We start from the raw sequence: 13,941 nt of genomic DNA on the forward strand, positions 1-13,941 counted from the left end.
CATTCCGCAAGTATTCAGACCCCTTCACTTTTTCCATATTTTGTTACAGCATTATTATAAAATGTATTAAATAAAACATTTTCCTCATCAATCTACACACAATACGCCATAATGACAAAGCGAAAATAGGTTTGTAGAAATGGTTGCATATTTACATACGTTTTCAGACCCTTTGATATGAGACTTGACATTGAGCTCAGGTGCATCCTGTTTCCATTGATCAGCCTTGAGATGCTTATACAACTTGATTAGAGTCCACCTGTGGTAAATTCAATTGATTGGATTTGGAAAGGCACACAACTATCAATATTAGGTCCAACAGTTGACAGTGCAGGCCAGAGCAAAAACCAAGCCATGAGGTCGATAGAATTGTCCGTAGAGCTCCGAGACAGGATTGTGTCGAGGCACTTTCAAGATCTGGGGAAGGATTCCAAAACAGTTCAGCAGCATTGAAATTTCTCAAGAACACAGTGGCATCCATCATTCTTAAATGGAAGAAGTTTGGAACCACCAAAACTCTTCTTAGAGCTGTCCGCCCGGCCAATCTGGGGAGAAGAGCCTTGGCCAGGGAGGTGACCAAGAACCCGCTGGTCCGTCTGACAGAGCTCCAAAGTTCCTCTGTAAAGATGGGAGAACATTCCAGAAGGACAACCATCTCTGCAGCACTCCACCAATGAGACCTTTATGCTAGAGTGGCCAGACCAAAGCCATTTCTCAGTAAAAGGCACGACAGCCTGCTTGGAGTTTGCCAAAAGGCGTCTAAATGACTATCAGACCATTAGAAACAAGATTCTCTGCTCTGATGAAACCAGGATTGGACTCTTTGGCCTGAATACCAAGCGACACATCTGGAAGAAACCTGGCACAATCCCTACAGTGAAGCATGGTGGTGTCAGCATCATGCTGTGGGGGATGTTTTTTGGTGGTATGGACTGGGAGACTAGTCAGGATTGAGGGAAAGATGAACGGAGCAAAGTACAGAGAGATCCTTGAAGGAAACTTGCTCCAGAGCAAGGTTCACCTTCCAACAGGATAACGACCCTAAGCACACAGCCAAGACAACTCAGGAGGGGCTTTGGGACAGGTCTCTGAATGTCCTTGAGTGGCCCAGCCAGAGCCTGGACTTGAACCCGATTTAACAATTATATAGAGACGTGAAAATAGCTGTGCAGCAACGCTCCCCATACAAACTGACAGAGCTGGAGAGGACCTGCAGAGAAGAATGGGACAAACTCCTCAAATACAGGTGTGCCAAGCTTGTAGCGTCATACCCAAGAAGAATCGAGGCTGTAATCGCCGCCAAAGGTGCTTTAACAAAGTTCTGAGTAAAGCGCCTGAATACTTGGGTGAATGTGATAGATGTCTTTTTTGTTATTCATTTGTAAACATTTCTAAAAACCTGTTTTTGTTTTGTCATTATGGGCTAGTGTTTCGATTGGTAAGGGGGAAAAAACCTATTTAATCACTTTTAGAATAAGGCTGTAATATAACAAAATGTAGAAAAAGTCAAGGAGTCTGAACAATTTCGGAATGCACTGTACATACATGAAGGCAGGGTAAAGTGACTTGTCATCAGGATAGATAACACTAAGAATAAAAATGATGAACAGAGTAGCATTAGCATATGATGAGTGAGATGTGTGTTGTGTCCCCCTTGGGTTGTGCCGTGGCGGAGATCTTTGTGGGCTATACTCGGCCTTGTCTCAGGATGGTAAGTTGGTGGTTGAAGTTATCCCTCTAGTGGTGTGGGGGCTGTGCTTTGGCAAAGTGGGTGGGGTTATATCCTTCCTGTTTGGCCCTGTCCGGGGGTATCATCGGATGGGGCCACAGTGTCTCCTGACCCCTCCTGTCTCAGCCTCCAGTATTTATGCTGCAGTAGTTTATGTGTCGGGGGTCTAGGGTCAGTTTGTTATATCTGGAGTACTTCTCCTGTCTTATCCGGTGTCCTGTGTGAATTTAAGTATGCTCTCTCTAATTCTCTCTTTCTTTCTCTCTCTCGGACGACCTGAGCCCTAGGACCATGCCTCAGGACTACCTGGCATGATGACTACATGCTGTCCCCAGTCCACCTGGCCGTGCTGCTGCTCCAGTTTCAACTGTTCTGCCTGCGGCTATGGAGCCCTGACCTGTTCACCGGACGTACTACCTGTCCCAGACCTGCTGTGGCCTGCTGGAGGTAATTTTGCAGGGCTCTGGCAGTGCTCCTCCTTGCACAAAGGCGGAGGTAGCGGTCCTGCTGCTGGGTTGTTGCCCTCCTACGGCCTCCTCCTGTCACGAATCTCGCTTCCTGAGTCTGTTTTTGCCTGTGTTCTGTCCTGGAGTGTTTTTTCCGGTGTCCTGGAACGCACCCTGTCTGGTTGCCGGGCGACGTAGCTAGTTGGAGGATCTCTGAGTACCCGCACCTGTATCCCATCAGCTATCTGCACACCTGGTCCTGATCATCACCCCTCCACTTCATAAGCGCTGACCTGACATCTATTCCCTGCCGGATCGTTAGCCATGAACAGTATGTTGTGCCAGCGTATCAGCATCCAGTTTGATAGAGTTTGTTTTGTTGTTTTGTACGTCTTGCTTGCCTTGAACTCACCTCCGTTTTTTCTGTCTACAGTCATTCACCCGGAACACTCATCCCATCCCTACCTGGTCGTCGGTGACTTCAGTTACTTCCTTGGATCTGCCTATTCAATCCCATCAACTCACCTCCGCTGCCCGCTCCGCCACTTGGATTTTTCTATCACTACATTTAAACTTGTAAATAAATACTCACCTTCGTCTTACTCTCCTTGTCCTTGTCTGCTTCTGGGTTCTCCTTTAGAAAACCGTGACACCTCCACGTCTCCTGATGTACTGGCCTGTCTCCTGGTAGCGCCTCCATGCTCTGGACACTACGCTGACAGACACAGCAAACCTTCTTGCCACAGCTCGCATTGATGTGCCATCCTGGATGAGCTGCACTACCCAAGCCACTTGTGTGGGTTGTAGACTCCGTCTCATGCTTCCACTAGAGTGAAAGCACCGCCAGCATTCAAAAGTGACCAAAACATCAGCCAGGATGCATAGGAACTGAGAAGTGGTCTGTGGTCACCACCTGCAGAACCACTCCTTTATTGGGGGTGTCTTGCTAATTGCCTATAATTTCCACCTTTTGTCTATTCCATTTGCACAACAGCATGTGAAATCTATTGTCAATCAGTGTTGCTTCCTAAGTGGGCAGTTTGATTTCACAGAAGTGTGATTGACTTGGAGTTACATTGTGTTGTTTTAGTGTTCCCTTTATTTTTTTGAGCAGTATATATATATTTTTTCTTTCAGAACATTAACCATGTGTAGGTAGATACGTGTGTGGGTAGATGTGGAAAGATAGATCCAATGATTTGTTGCAAGTTGCGGAGGTGGGTGGGTTCACACCTAGCTCAAGTTGGGGAGGGGGGTTCACACCTAGCTCAGCTATTAGACAAATCTTTAGTAAATAGTCTATTGTCCAGCTAATAGCTTACCCTGCTACGCTTGTGAAAAACAAATAATACTTTTCCCCCTTTCCACATGTTAAAGATTCCAATTGATAAAGTGTTTTTAGCCACAATCGGCCCCAACCCCAATTAATAGAGTTGGGCACAGTCGATAGCATACTGGACTCCGGGCTAGAATGTTGAGGGTTCGAAAAACCTGCTCCCTGCTTGTTTCATTACATTATTTTGCCGGTCTCAGAGCAAATAGCCTGGATTGTTACTCTCATCTCGTTCCTCACTCTCTTCCACGCATCATTTAGCACACTTGTGGGCGTGCTAGCAGGATGTACTGTTTTTTATTCTGTGTATATGAATTACAAATCAGCCTTTACTTAAATCATGTTTATAGTCTATTGCATAGTTACAATGTGGAATCATTGATGTCCCAGGAGCAGGAGTGGTAAACACTGTTAAAGTGTATAATTGTAATACATACATGCAGACACAGCATCATTCAAAGAATGGAGTTTGATACACCTGGTATTGGATATGACTGAAAAAAAACTTGCTAAATAGCGATTTTCATAAATTAACTTTGACAGAAAGATATGCACAATCGTTTGTCTCTACATTAACTAACATATTACTCTCAATTGTACATTTTTTGCTTGACTCGTTATGACGTTATAACTAACATTTGCTTCCCCCGTAATGTTTTGTCAGCCATCTTTGCTGAAGAAAGTCACCAGGGACGGGTGGCTCGCATCAAATTCGTCATTGATACTCGATATGATTGGTCATAAAAACCTTGGGACCCAAATGCATAATGAGTGCTCTAACTCCCCCGTGTGCTGGTCTGGAGAAATGTAGACGTGACGCTGGGTACCTCTAAGTCCCGCAGAGTTAGCGCGCAACTTTTAAAGGACGAACCGCTGTAGGGTCAATGCAGATAGTCCGGGTAAACATTTAATTAACTATTTAGCAGTCTTATGGCTAATTAGTGGTCTTATGGCTTGGGGGTAGAAGCTGTAGAAGCCGATGCTCCAGTACCGTTTGCCAGATGGTAGCAGAGTGATTCATCTATGGCTTGGGTGGTTGAAGTCTTCGGCAACACCCTGATATAGAGGTCCTGGATGGCAGGGAGCTAGGCCTCCGTGATGAACTGGGCCATCTGCACCACCCTCTGTAGCGCTTTGCGGTCGAGGTTGGTGCATTTTCCATACCAAGTGGTGACGCAGCCATTCAAGATGCTCTCGATTGTGCAGCTTTAGAACTTTTTGAAGATCCGAGGGCCCATGGCAAATCTTTTTAGCATCCTCTAGAGGAAAACGCACTATCGTGCCCTCTTCACGACTGTGCGGGTGTGTGCGGACCCTGTTAAGTCCTTAGTGATGTGGATGCCAAGGAACTTGATGCTCTGGACCCTCTCTACTACAGCCCATCAGACTAGCAGTCCAGCAGCAGACACACAAACAGCCCACTGGGCACACCACATCCTTTCAAAATGGATAATTGGGTAATATTTGTGTTTATAGTTTCAGTAACTTTAAAATGTGGCCATGGATGTTACTCATTTTAAGGTTGAATGTTACATTAGTTTGTAAGATAGCCTTAATTGTGTTTGGTTGACAATGCAATCAAATATCAACATTTGAAGGAGATGTATCAACTGCTTGGCTAGTACCATCTGAGCCACTGACTTAATCCTATTTTTTTCTTCTTTTATTCTTTGTTGAGTTGGAAACTTGAATCCAACATATAATTTGGTAACTTGCTGACAAGTTAATGCATTATGTATTGTATTTAAAAAGTGATATTGAGTTGTGTTTGGTTGTTACCGCAACCAAATGTCAACCTTTGAAGATAGAAGCAGAAGATACCATCTGTGCCACTGACTTAGATTTTTGGATGAGATGGAGACTAAGTCAAAGAATAAGACTAAATCATGTCAAACTTTATTTAAAGTGCATTTAGTCTTATTCTTCAGCTTAGATTTTTGGTTGAAATGGAGACCTTAATCCAACATATCACTTATTAATTTATAGACACACTGGGATTAAAGCTAGACTAAGTCAGTGGCACATTGTGACCCACTCCTTTAAATACCGATATGTGGTTGCGTTGACAACCATGCACAATTCAAAATCACAATATCAATACATTTTAAATCCCGGGTTGAAACCCTAGGCCTATTTTATTGTCTATTTTTAGTTGAATTCTGGGTTGAATTGAAACAATAGCTGTTGCTGACTTTGTAAATGCTATATAGGCAATAGCATCATTGATATGAGTGATAAAGTATAGTCACATCTCATTTGCTCTATTAAACCTACCCTTTGAAATGACTTCCATAGCAACAATGAATCTATTGAGTTTGTAAATCGTGATCTCTCAACAATCATTTTCATTTTAGCACATTGGTAATAGTCAGTGACAAATATCATAGCTAAACAGGGCTGGGTGTGGTTTAAACCCTGGATGGGAGCTGTAGATAAATCAATTATCCAGTAGGAGGTGCTGCTTATAGTGGATTTAACATTGAAAATCTGACATTGTTTTAAATGTACAAACTCAATATATTTAATACAAGGTTTTCTATGTTGAAGTTTGGTTACCATGATGACATAATTCTGTGGTTGAAATTTCAACCTCAAAACAGTAGTTTACGTTGATTACTTTTTTCAAACCCAAAGTTTTTTCCTACATAGATTCAATGTCACAATACGTTGACAAATTACGATGAAACAATAATTCAAACAGTATGTGCCCAGTGGGAGGTATTTTACACAAGGTCCTGAGCCCGCTGATGCCTGAATGTTATTTGGCAATTCACATAAACACATTGCTAGTACTCTCAAGTGGAAACATGCCCCAAATCAAAAGCCGACAAGGAACATCTTCCCCCAAGCAGAGATCTCAAGCAACCTTCAGCTCTCCAAAGGTCACATTAAGTTATTTGTCAGAACATACAGTATACTGAACAAAAATATAAATGCAACATGCAACACTTTCAAAGATTTTACTGAGTTAAAGTTCATGTCAGGAAATCATTCAATTGAAATCAATTTCATTAAGCCGCAATCTATGGATTTCACATGACTGGGAATACATAGTGTATTGGGAAAGTATTCAGACCCCTTGACCTTTTCCACATTTTGTTTGGTTACAGCCTTATTCTCAAATGTATTAAGTACTTTTTTCCCTCATCTACACACAATACCCCATAATGACAAAGCAAACACAGTTTTGTAGAAATGTTTTGAAATGTTTTAAAATAAAAACTGAAATATCACATTTATATACGTTTTTAGACCCTTTACTCAGTACTTTGTTGAATCACCTTTGGTAGCGATTACAGTCTCGAGTCTTCTTGGCTATGATGTTACAAGCTTGGCACACCTGTACTTGTGGAGTTTCTCCCATTATTCTCTGCACTCCTACGTTGTCTTGGCGTTGTGCTTAGGGTTGTTGTCCTGTGGGAAGGTGAACCTTTGAACCCAGTCTGAGGTCCTGAGCACTCTGGAGCAGGTTTTAATCAAGGATCTCTCTGTACTTTGCTCCGTTCATCTTTCCCTCGATCCTGACTAGTTTCCCAGTCCCTGCCACTGAAAAACATGCCCACATCATGATGCTGCTACCCCGATGCTTCACCGTAGGGATGGTGCAATGTTCCCTCTAGACGTGACGCTAAGCATTCAGTTCAAAAAGTTCCATCTTGGTTTCATCAGACCAGAGAATTTTGAGTCCTTATGTGCCTTTTGGCCAATTTCAAGGGGGCTGTCATGTGCCTTTTACTGAGGAGTGGCTTCCGTCTGGCCATTCTTCCCCAAAGGCTTGATTGGTGGAGTGCTGTTGTCCTTCTGGAAGGTTCTCCCATCTCCACAGAGGAACTCTGGAGCTATGTCAGAGTGACAATCGGGTTCTTGGTCACCTCCCTGAACAAGGCCCTTCTCCCCCGATTGCTTAGTTTGGCTGAGCGGTCAGCTCTAGGAAGAGTCTTGGTGGTTCCAAACTTCTTCCATTTAAGAATGATGAAGGCCACTGTGTTCTTGGGGAACTTCAAAACCTTATACATTTTTTGGTACTCTTCCCCAGATCGTTGCTTCGACACAATCCTGTCTCGGAGCTCTACTGACAATTCCTTCAATCTCATGACTTGGATTTTGCTCTGACTGATGCACTGTCAACTGTGGGACTTTATAAAGACAAGTATGAGCCTTTCCAAATCATGTCCAATCAATTGAATTTACAATCATATTGTAGAAATATCTTAAGGATGATCAATGGAAACAGGATGCACCTGAGCTCAATGTCAAGTCTCATACCAACGGGTCTGAATTATTTTGTATTTATTTAACTAGGCAATTCATTTAATTAAGAACAAATTATGTTTTACAAGGATGGCCTAAACCAGCCAAACCCGGACGACGCTGGGCCAATTGTGCACCGCCCTATGGGACTCCCAATCACGCTGGTTGTGATACAGCCTGGATTCAAACCAGGGTGTTTGTAGAGACACCTCTAGCACTGAGATGCAGTGCCTCAGGCCACTTGGGAGCCCCCAAAATACTTATGTAAATAAGTTATTTCTGTTTTTAATTTTAATAAAATTGCAGGGGGAAAAAATCTGTTTCAGAATAAGGATGTAACTTAACAAAATGTGGAAAAAGTAACCAAAATAATTTACAGTATATGCATCTGTCAAGGTATGTGGGAAGGGCTGTAGGAAGTCAGGCGCAGGAGAGCAGATACTTGGTAGCAAAACGGAGCCTTTTATTTGGTGAGCCAAGAACACACGGCACAAATGAACACAAAATACAAATACGGGTTGATCATAACCCAGCTCAACCAGCCTAACGTGCGCATACATAAAAACAGATGAACAATACCACACAAAGACATGGGGAAAACAGAGGGTTAAATACACAACACATAATGAGGGAAATGAGAACCAGATGTGTGGGAAAACGAGACAAAACAAATGGAAAATGAAAAATGGATCAGCGATGGCTAGAAGACCAGCGAAGTTGACTGCGGAGCACCGCCCGAACAAGGAGAGGCATCTACTTCGGCAGAAGTCGTGACAGCATCTGTTGGTCACAGATATAGTACCTTAAAAAAAATAAGCCTCACCATGGGCTTCCGGATCTCATCCCGGCATTTCTGTGCATTCAAATTGCCATTGATAAAATGCAATTGTGTTCGTTTTCCGTAGCTGCCACCGCCACCATGGGGCACTCTGTCCACAACGTTGACATCAGCAAAACGCTCGCCAACCCAGCGCCATACATTTGGTCTGCGGTTGTGAGGCCGGTTGGATGTACTGCCAAATTTTCTAAAACGACGTTGGGGGCAGCTTATGGTACATTTACATTTAAGTCATTTAGCAGACGCTCTTATCCAGAGCGACTTACAAATTGGTGCATTCACCTTATGACATCCAGTGGAACAGCCACTTTACAATAGTGCATCTAAATCTTTTAAGGGGGGGGGGGGGGGTCAGAAGGATTGCTTTATCCTATCCTAGGTATTCCTTAAAGAGGTGGGGTTTCAGGTGTCTCCGGAAGGTGGTGACACCTGGTAGAGAAATTAACATTAAATTCTCTGGCAACAGCTCTCGTGGACGTTCCTGCAGTCAGCATACGAATTGCACGCTCCCTTAAAATTTGAGACATCTGTGGCTTGTAGTGTGTGACAAAACTGCACATTTTAGTGGCTTTTATTGTCCCCAGCACAAGGTGAACCTGTGTAATGATCATGCTGTTTAATCAGCTTCTTGATATGCCACACCTGTCAGGTGGATGGATAATCATGGAAATGCTCACTAACAGGGATGTAAACAAACTTGTTCACAATATTTGGGAGAAATAAGCTTTTTGTGACTATGGAACATTTCTGGGATCTTTCATTTCAGCTCATGGTACCAACACCTTACATGCTGCATTGATATTTGTGTTTGATGTATAATGTAGCTGCAGTGATGTTACAAAATGTGAAACTTACATAGTGCGTGCAACATTTTAGTCCATTCTCAGCTTGCGTCAGTTTTTAAGTTGTTAAAATGTTCATGTTAATTTGAAATAAGACGAATGACATTGCAGCTCATGGAGGATATCTCAGTATTACATATATACTGTATCAAATTTGGTCCCCTTCAAGGTGTATGAAATTACACTAATGACAATAAGATTAACCTGATCATTGATCTTTGAACCTGTGTGAGCAAGCATACCCCTTTTCTGTAGCCGAAAGTCATCTTTTTTTGGAGTGAAAGAGCAAAGAAAAATGTAATTTATTTATCAGGAATGGCTAGATACTTGATCTGAAATGGCAAAGATATGCATTACAATTATAATGTTTAAGTTGGAGGGGAGAAGATAATTCAAATTCCTTGAAGTTATTACCCTGAAGGTGAGAAATTAACACTATTCAGCTCCACTGTGATCTATCTCTGAAGTCAGGACTATTCATGACAGGATCAAAGAGGGCCAAAGCCCTGAGGTAACTGCCATGGCTCCGTAGGTGGACATAACAACGATGGACAAGAGGTCATTATTAGGGCCATGCTTTTTGGGATTTTTTTAGGCAATTTGCTTTTACCATTATTTCCAGCATTAACCGCTCGGCTTGCTGCAGGTAGAACATCCTAGGAAATGTTCCTTAATTTTCAATCAATCAATCAATATCTGGTCGTGTGTCTAAGCTAGGGGAGGCGTAGCTCTGCGATTCTTAATCACACAAAGCCTATTATTTGGCAGGGAATGCTATTTGTAGATCAGTGATTCTATACCATCTCCATTGTACTAGGAAGTTATAGCTAAACATGGATACATTGTAGGCAAGTAAACCAACTATGGAAGTATATTGTAGTGAATTCGGGGGATAGCCCTGACCGGGACTCGAACTAGTGCTTAGGGTCTCCACTTCACAGCTCTGTATTGGTTTTGATGTACAGCCATTCTGAATCTGAGCACCGTGTGCGTCCCGCTAATTGGGCAACTTCTGCAAATGTTTTGTTGTCTGAGTGAGGGAAATGCTGTAAATTAGGAGGACTTGATGTATCTACAAAAATGAGCCATTGAGGATAATAATAAATACAGCGTTGTCATACAGGCAAGCCAAATACCAGTGAGTCCAAATGTGCACTTCACATTTCCATATCATAAAACTCATGTAATATACAGTGTCAGCGTTTATGATCATTATGTTTGATGTACAGTTACAAGATAAAATGTGTTATACCGTGGGTTGCCCTGAACCAAATGAGTCTGTTTGCTCTATTGTGATTTTTTTTTGCCGCTGACCACGCATCTGAGTGCACTCATGACTCCATTCTTTGCGAACCAAAATTACGATCTGCTTCTCAAATCAAATCAAATTTTATTGGTCACATACACATGGTTAGCAGATGTTAATGTGAGTGTAGCGACATGCTTGTGCTTCTAATTCTAAGTGAAATAATCTGTCTGTAAACTTTTGCTAGAAAAATGACTTGTGTCATGCACAAAGTAGATTTCCTGACCGATCTGACAAAACTATAGTTGTTAACAAGATATTTGTGGAGTGGTTGAAAAAATAGTTTTAATGACTCCAACCTAAGTGTATGTGAACTTCCAACTTCAACTGTATGTACTGTCCCACAAAGTTGCTAAACATAACAAGCCATTTACTGAGGGCAAATTCATTAAAGAATGTTTAATTGACTCTGCAGCAATACTTTCCCCTGAAAATAAAAAGCTGTTTTAAAATATTTCCCTGTCAAGACGAACTGTGACATGGCGTGTTGAGAACATTGCAGAGAATATGGAACAACAGTTGAAAGACAAGGTAAAGGATTGCACTTATTCCTCCTTGCCCCTGGATGAGAGCAGTGATGCACGTGACACGGCGCAGTTGTTGATATTCTTTCGAGGCATAACCCCAGACTTTGAAATTACAGAGGAGCTTGCTTCAGTGCAGTCAATGAAAAGCACAACCACAGGGAAATATTTATTGGAGGAAGTTAATAAGTGTGTGGCAAGGCTGGGACTGAGTTTTGAAAAGTTATCCAGTGTGACCACTGATGGGTGCCCAAACTTGAAAGGAAAAAACGTTGGCCTTTTGAAAAGGATACAAGACCAAGTAGCTGAGCTGAACCCAGATCGGAAAATGATTTTCCTGCATTGCATTATTCATCAGGAGGTGCTCTGGAAATGTGTTCTGAAAACGAGCCATGTTGTGGATACAGTCACTAAAGTGGTAAATTTCATAAGAGCAAAATCTTCAAACCACAGGCAGATTGTCTCACTGTTGGAAGAGAAAAAGTCAGGTCATGCAGATCTCTCCTACCACACAAACGTGAGATGGCCGAGTTTGAAGAAGGTGCTTTAAAAGGGTGTGGGACCTGAAGTCAGAGACTGCTGAGTTTTTGCAACTGCAAGATAAAGAATGTTTGTCTGATTTTGCCTTCACCATGGACATCATGGTCCTCATGAATGAGCTGAATTCCAAACTACAAGGGAAGGGCCTTTTTGCACTTCAGATGTACAACCTTGTCAAAGCCTTCAAGAGAAGATTACTCCTCCTGACTCGCCAAATAGAAGCCAACTATCTCACCCACCTTCTGACACAACTAGTCTGTTCCCTATCAGATGGACAGCGGGAGAAGTATACATTGCTTCTGCGTGCTTTGAACGGTGAGTTTTCTCGTCGTTTTGAGGATTTCAAAGTGTTGGAAAATTACATGCTGTTGGATTCCTCTCCTTTCGCCTTCAATGTGGGTAATGCTTCCACTGACCTATAACTTGAGCTTATAGATCTTCAATCTGATGCAGGGATTGGAGAACTATTCAAAACAGTATCACTGACGAGGTTCTATGCGTCTCTCAATGAACAAAACTGTCCAAAGATTAGGAGTCATGCTCAGAATATGTTTGTAATGTTTGTGTCAACCTATGTATGTAAACAGACATTTTCAGTGATTAAATATAACAGGTCAAGGCACAGATCATCTCTTACTGACTCTCACCTCTCAGCAATCCTGCCCATAGCAACGTCAGAAACTATACCTGACTTCACTGCTCTAGTCAATGCCCATCAGAGACTTCACTCCTCACACTGATTGAGTAGTTTAAATGTAATGTTGAGCTCTCTCTTTCTTGTGTTTTTGTGCAAACCCATTAACAAGAGTGCTGTCCGTGGTGCTGAATGCACAGTGTACTTTTCCCTCCGTGTAGTTCATTGCATTTTTAATAATGAAAATACCTAACAAAGTAGAACATGGATGTGGTTTATTTCTATAAATGTTAAAAAAGTAAAATAAGTAGCATATCTGGACGTGATTTACAGTAGATATATCTGTCAACACAGTGGACGTGATTTACAGTAGATATATCTGTCAACACAGTGGACGTGATTTACAGTAGATATATCAGTCAACACAGTCATACACATGATGTGTAATCCTGTAATATAATTTTGGCTCGCGATGTCAAAAATGTTTCTAATGTGGCCCTCCATGGAAAACAATTTCCCAGACCTGCTCTAGTTCCTAAACGGAACATCTAGGAGAGCTCAAAAAAGCACCTTGTAGTTGAAGACTCTTCTTTCAGTCATAACAGTGGATTGGAAATACTTAGGAACTATGCACACTTTGGAGAGGTGTGGCCACTTGTAGACACCAGTTTGACTTCACACTCAAACCCTTGTATTTGTTTTTTCATTTTATGTTGCACCTACTCCAAATTATCCAAGAATATTCTTATCATCTTACTGAATGTATCCAGAGTATCTTTTGATTTGGTTATCAACCAATTCAATGAAAAGTACAATAAATGAAAAATGCACATAAAATCAACAGTGTAAAGTTTGGATTCTGTTTTGTGTCAGGTGAACTGTTGTGTCCTCAACTTTAGTCTAATAATTTCCCCATAATCTCCAATCTCCAAATTGCTACCATGGTTATGCATAGGCTTTCCATATTTCTTATGTAAGAAACCTTTCAATTTAGCCCTATCCATATTTGATTTGATTTATTAGGATCCCCATTAGCCAACGGCAATGGCGACAGCTAGTCTTACTGGGGTCCGACACGTAATGAAACAAATGATATTACAGCCAAAATACTTTACAATTTACATACAGTAGATTTAAAAACATTAACATACAGTATGTGTGTTCATCTATCAACTACACATGTCAGTACATACGCACAATAAGTAGGTCACATGGAGGAGCAGCGTTGTGCCGTGAGGTGTTGCTTTATTTTCTTTTTTAAACCAGATTTGCTGTTCACTTGCGCGATATGAGATGGAAGGAAGTTCCTGGCAATCATGGCTCTGTATAATACTGTATGTTTTCTTGAATTTGTTCTGGACCTGGGGATTGTGAAAATACCCTTGGTTGCATGTCTGTTGGGGTAAGTGTGTGTGCCAGTGCTGTGTGTAAGTTCACTATGCAAACATATGGAATTTCTAACACATTAATGTTTCTTATAAAAACAAGAAGTAACGCA

This window comes from Salvelinus fontinalis, chromosome 1, assembly GCF_029448725.1.
Source record: "Salvelinus fontinalis isolate EN_2023a chromosome 1, ASM2944872v1, whole genome shotgun sequence".
NCBI lineage: Eukaryota > Metazoa > Chordata > Actinopteri > Salmoniformes > Salmonidae > Salvelinus > Salvelinus fontinalis.